Here is a 6,152-nt window from a genome sequence, read left to right on the forward strand (position 1 = left end):
CAAATCTGATTTACTCCAACTACTGGGTAAGGTTCCTGCCACCATACTCACAAGATTAGCTCTTTAAGCAGAGCAACTACATCCATGATGACTGCTGTATATTAAGTAAGGAAAATACTAAAAAAACATTAGTCTATACCTTTCATTGGGAATTACATTTATTAAAAAATTATTAAAAAGCAGACAGACGATGGCACAATAATATAAATAATTGTAAGTGGCACTATAGTAAATACAACAATTATCTTTATTCCTTAATATCACTCTTAAGTACCCTGTTTTCGCTTTCATGTGGTTAATCCTTTATAACGTTCCTATACTCTACATTTTACATGTATATTTATTATTCAAGTTAAATTTATAAATAAGAAAAAAAAAAACATATATCAGTAAGCAAAAGATCAAAATACCTAATTTAAAAGTAGTGATACATAATGATTTTAATCTGCCTATAATTTTCACCCAAATTTTAAAGCTATAAGAATTAACTTCTTTAGCATGAGGATGGTAAGCAATTAAGAGTAAGGGGATGGTATAGGCAAGCCTAGTCAAATTCAAATATACACATGTATGTGAAAAACTAAACCACTGGTTAACTCATTCACTGTCGCAACTCCCAAAATTAAAAATCCCATCATTGGCACAATCAAAAAAGCAAATAAATGAACAGAATAGCAGAGAATCTATTTCTAAAAGTAATGACACCAAAAATATTAAATTTATGGAAAACATGGAATTACACAGGCATGAATTTTGAGATCTTGGAACATTTTATGCAACTGAGATTTTGCCCAAGTTTAGGTAAATTCCATTACTCAAACCAACCAGGTTCCTGGCCATTTTGCTAGGATGCCAATCGGTACTATCAAGTGAGCACAAGAAAGTGCCCGTTCAACCACCAGAATTATCCTGTAAAGCACCCAGAACTCTGTAATTTGAAAAAATCCACAGTAAATTCAAGAAATTAAAATTAAAAAAAAAAAAAAAAAAAAAAACAGGGTCTAAAATAAACACTGTTCATTAATTATATTCCCAGGCAACTCCTATATGATACTTTCCCTCCATTTTGAATCCATCATCATACACACACACAAAAAATAAAAAGTTTTTACCCTATTTTCTGGCTAATAAAATATAGCCAAGAATAATTGATCATGGTTAAGGTCATCTAAATACTAATTGAAGCAGACCTAGTAAATGTCCATAAAACAGACCTGGGATGGCATGGAGGCCCCTACCCTTCCTCAGGAAAATAAAATTAATATCTCCACTACTCTGAGTCTTATTTCAGGCTACTTCTGGTCAAGAACCAACCATTTCACTAGTATGTCTTCCAGTCTATCAGCTGATGCCAAGAAATAGCCAATAAAACCATCCTAGAAAGCACCTCCAAGTAGCTATTGCAGGCCATCATGTTCTACATGGGGGCAGGATTTTTTTTTTTATAAGATTCGCACCCATTGCACAGACCTATTCTTTGATATTTAGGCCAAAATATACCAATTACAACACACATGAGGGTACTACAATTAAGAAGTAGATCTACGTAAGCGACATTGGCCTCAGTGATGTAGATCTGTGTGATAGACATGCAACGTGTCTCTAATCCCTCCTGAGAGGATAAGGACTTAATAAGAGTGAAAACAATCCAAACGAAGCTTGGCTCAATGCTGCCAAACTGAAAAAATTGGCCATATATTCTAGAACATTAATGCAACAAATATTACCCTGGTCTCTTGCTTCACTCTTGTTAATTTTGATGTAGGTAAAACTTAAATGAACCACCTCCCAAGGGTTTCAGTATAATCCTTTGAATGCTATTATTAGGTCTTCTCCCCTTCAGTGCACAAAAGTGTAAGTTTAAGATTTTTCTTATCAGGTTCTACCTGTGGGACCTGCATAAAAGAAAGCAACACTTTTTGAATATAGATAAATGTACAGTACTATATATCTAAGAGATTCAAGGTGACTCATTATATTGTAGAAGATTCAGTACTGTATGCATCTATTAACCCTTTCAGGGTCCACAGGCCCTCTCCGAGACTTGTTCTCAGGGTCCCCCAAATTTAAAAAAAATCTTATGAAAAGATAGAGAATCTTTTCCCGATCATAATGACACCAAAAGTATGAAATTTGATGGAAAACTTACGGAATTATGCTCTCGTGAAGTTAGCGGTCTCGATGATGTTTACGCATCGGCAATTTTGCCCACTTTGAGCCCTATTTTCGGCCAATTCCAGTGTACTAGTCGACAAAAATCATAACTATTTCGCTAGAACTCCGTTTTTTCTATTGAATGAGTACAAGAAACCACCCATTTACTGATTTCAACTATCCAATACAGTGGTCAGAATTTATCAATTTTGCCAATCGCACACAAATTTCAAAAGATGCCAATTTCTGAATAGGGTCCAGAATAAACAAGAAAGACATTCCTGGCACTAAAATAACATTTCCTCTGTTCATTAGTCACGTCCTCATGCCCCTCTTACATTCGTTTGCTTTTTCACTTTGAATTTTTATTCTCACAAAAAATAGAAGATTTACTGTTATGCAGACTACTGCATTAGTGTAGAAATGGTATATATAATATCAGCGCACTTGTGATAGAATATTAGACTCACCAGTTGACGTGTATTGGACGCATAGCATGATTTGTTTACTTTTGAACTTTGGTAAAAATCGAACATTTCTGCTTCTTTGAGCTCAATTTCAAGATACTTTTCATTGTAAAACCAGTCAAAATCATCTCAATTTCTGTAATATGTCTTCCATTCTATAAAATGAGACCAGGAAAACTAGAATACAACAATAAACACCATACGAAAATACAGTGCAAAGTCGCTGTTTTAATCCAAAAACATGGTCAAAGTTTTTTTTTTCTCATTACGCACTGTGTGCTGCAGGATTTTTTTTATACTGCGCACACTGACCACATAAACCCATTCTTTCATATGTAGGCCTACCAGCTTTCTCTCCCTAGATTTGAGGGCGCTAGAATTTAGGCGTACTAGTACGTCATGGACACTGGTGCGTAAGCCGTACTAGTACAGCCGAAACCCTGAAAGGATTAATCAAAAGTTCTCCTTTGAACATAATATTTAACAAAAATGCCCATTTCAACAATACTGCAATCACAGTTTTTATATAATAGTGGACCTCCGGTTTTCGTATGGTCCGCATATCATACAATTCAGTTTTTGGTCTGGTTTTCGTACCTCAATCCGAAATCGTACATATCATACGTGTCTGCCCACCCGGGAACGTCATCAGTCTAGCTTTGTCACTGGTTGACTGAGCATTCATCCAAAACATTTCGCAATTTTTGTGCTTGTTTATTGATTGCGACTGCAAAATAAGCCACCATGGGCCCAAAGAAAGTTCTTAGTACAAGCCCTATGATAAAGGTGAGAAACACGATAGAATTCAAGAAAGAGATTGTAGAAAAATACGAAAGTGGCATATGTTTAGCCAAGCTTGCCAGGAATGTGTCCAAGAGAAGGCTTTTGAAGGGTTTGAGGCTGACCCTGTCGACCCTATGCCTGTTGTGGAATGTATTGTGTCTTTGGGGAAGTCCATGGAGTTGGACGTGAGTGGCCAGGATGTGGAAGAGTTGGTGGAGGACCACAGGGAAGAGCTAACCACTGAAGAGTTGCAAGACCTTCATCTGGAACAGCAATAGACCACAGCTGAGGAAATTGCTTTCGAGGAGGAGGAAGAGAGAGTGGGGAGAAGGTGCCTTCTTCAGTGATTAAGGACATTTGTGCAAAATGGAATGAGGTGCAAACTTTTGTTGAAAAATATCACCCTGACAAAGCTGATACAAGCTGTATTTGCAACATGTTCAGTGACAATACCTTGTCCCATTTTAGGCAAATCTTAGAGACGCCAGAAACGGAGCTCTCTGGACAGATTTTTAGTGCAACAGGGGTCCAGTGCCAGTAAAAAACAAAGATGGGAAGTAATTCCAGAGAGGGCTTTGATACCTGAAGTCCTTATGGAAGGGGATTCCCCTCCAAACAATAACCCCAACTCCCTCAAACAAAGAAGGGAAGTAACTCCAGAGAGGGCTTTGATACCTGAAGTCCCTATGGAAGGGGATTCCCCTTCCAAACAATAACCCCCAACTCCCGCTCCCCTCCTCGCCTTCTTCAATATGCAAATAAGTCTTCAATAAAGGTATGTAATGTTCATTTATAATTAAAATTAGTCATTTATATTAATTTCTCATTGTTTTCTGTATGCAAAACTAGTTATTCTTTAAAAAAAGTATTTTTTGTTAATATTTTTGGGTGTCTAGAACGGATTAATTGTATTTACATTATTTCTTATGCGAAATATTAATTCAGTTTTTGTACATTTCAGTTTTAGACCGACCTTCTGGAACAGATTAAGTATGAAAACAGGAGGTCCTGTGTATAGGTCTCTTTTTTTCTTGTACAAATGTAATTATTCTTACATACAGCCTGGTTGATCAGGCCCTGATCTCCCACGTGGCCTAGTCATGGCCTAGGCCCCAGGGGTATTGACCCCAGGAACACTCTCCAAGTAGACTCCAGGTACAGTACTTCCTAATTTTGCTTTACAAATAAATTGAATTTAGGTAACTAGCAACTGATGAGATTTTAATAATAATGCCATAGGCTTCCTTTTTCCTTCCAAGACCACTATCCATGAAAAGGACTGTAGTGCAAAGATATACATATACTGTTCTGCATATACAGCATTATATTTTCTGTCATATAAGACACATTGGTATGATAGATGCAACTTGATTTTAGTAGTTAAAACAACAATAACTTTAGGACATATTTGTACTGTTGTCCCTACAAATTCACCAGGGTTATGTTCTTAAGAGGTTCTGTGAAACTTAAAACCACAATTAATACAAAATTATGTCTGCATAACATATCTTGTTTCACATTTGGGTTCATTTTGTGTTTCACAGGCCACAAATCTGTACTACTATACATCACTAGTGATATTCATAAGAAATAATGACCAGAATAGAGAGAGATTTGGGTGTGGGAAAGCCAGTGATCCAGAAAAACTTGGGTAAGTAAATCTATTGCTGGTTGACTATCAGCAAAAGTTTTGCATAATTGAAATCTGCAAATAAGGAAGCTTGTGAATTTAAAATTTAATTTAAAATTCATTGTTACCACAATTACAGTGCTACTGAAGACACTAAACAGTACGGGAGTTGTAAAGAGGAAAATTAAAATAATGAATTCATCAGTATTACTGCCAGTAAGCACTACATTTTTGCCCCCTCATTCCAGCTCATTCCAAATTAGTATAGTTCAGATGTGTGGTCTGAGGTTGTGGCATGTTATGAATGTGAAGTGTAGTGGTAAGGTGACCCATTTGGGTTTAAGGAATAAACTGATTTTATTGTTATGATTAATGGAAAGAGTGGTAGAAGGTGGTGGTATGTTGTGAAGAGTGGTGACATGTTGTGAAGAGTGGTGACATGTTGTGAAGAGTGGTGACATGTTGTGAAGAGTGATGTCATGTTGTGAAGGGTGGTGTCATGTTGTGAAGAGTGGTGACATGTTGTGAAGAGTGGTGACATGTTGTGAAGAGTGGTGACATGTTGTGAAGAGCAATGTCATGTTGTGAAGGGTGGTGTCATGTTGTGAAGAACAGGTGGTGGTGGTGGTATGTTGAGATGAGCAGTGGATGGTGGTGGTATATTGTGAATAACAAGAGGATGGTGGTGGTGGTGGTATATTGAGATGAGCAGTGGATGGTGGTGGCATATTGTGAATAACAAGAGGATGGTGGTGGCATATTGTGATGAGCAGTGAATGGTGGCACGTTGTGAGGAGCAGTGGCATTTTGTGACAATTGGAAAGTGGGTGTTGAGATAGTGCACCTATCAGCCTGATACCAGGTACACTGCCAACTGCCTCTATTACAAATAAAAATCACTGTTGTAGGATAATGTAAATTTATACATTAATATGCAGAAGAACCATGGGATAACAGAAAGATGGGTGGCCTGGAACATATGTTTATGTTCTGGTGTTCACTGCATCACCTAGATTCACAACAAGCCTCTACTATTGTGATGTGAAACATATTTCAACCAACTTCAAAAAAGGACTTTCATTATTTTAGCAATATTTTTTGCTTTGGCTGCATTTGAC

Source organism: Cherax quadricarinatus, chromosome 80 (genome assembly GCF_038502225.1).
Source record: "Cherax quadricarinatus isolate ZL_2023a chromosome 80, ASM3850222v1, whole genome shotgun sequence".
Lineage (NCBI taxonomy): Eukaryota > Metazoa > Arthropoda > Malacostraca > Decapoda > Parastacidae > Cherax > Cherax quadricarinatus.